Here is a 454-nt window from a genome sequence, read left to right as displayed (position 1 = left end):
TGACAGTTTGCTTTTCATTTTACCACAGCAAATGCCGGGCGTCCCACGTCCCGTCCAGGGAGTGTGTGGGGGTTGGGGGTCGGTGGGAGGCGGTCATTGGCCTTCTCCCCATCCGCTCCTATTTGCCCCCAATGGCCCTTTAACTTAACACCCTTGGGTTAAGCTTAACACAACGTAGATGCAGTACTCTGCATATATGCCTAAAAGACCCGATTCTGTGACTAATATACTTGCAGTCTTTTGAACTTTGAGAAGCCAAAACGCATTAAGTACGACGTCACGCCTAATATGAGGGTGTAACAAAAACCCTTAAACGTTTTTGTATGGTTTTGTCCCTTTGTTGCAGAATTTCGCTTGTTCCTAATGAGATATTTTTTCTCGTCACGATGTTTCGAGTGTCGGCATTTCATTAAGCAAAAAGAGGGTGAGGTGGCAGGGGGGAAGGGGTAGAAGG

At 47.1% G+C, this 454-nt stretch overlaps 1 protein-coding gene across 2 annotated transcripts in view; it reads right to left on the bottom strand.

The window, feature by feature from the left end:
• The window catches only part of LOC113206251 (high mobility group protein DSP1), a 14,346-nt gene that overhangs the window by 9,891 nt on the left and 4,001 nt on the right, over window positions 1-454 (bottom strand). The gene's annotated exons all lie outside the window — the stretch shown is intronic.

Source organism: Frankliniella occidentalis, unplaced genomic scaffold, assembly GCF_000697945.3.
Source record: "Frankliniella occidentalis isolate FOCC.00 unplaced genomic scaffold, Focc_3.1 Scaffold80, whole genome shotgun sequence".
NCBI lineage: Eukaryota > Metazoa > Arthropoda > Insecta > Thysanoptera > Thripidae > Frankliniella > Frankliniella occidentalis.
Note: the sequence above shows the minus strand (reverse complement) of the source record. Positions and strands in the feature narration are given on the sequence as shown.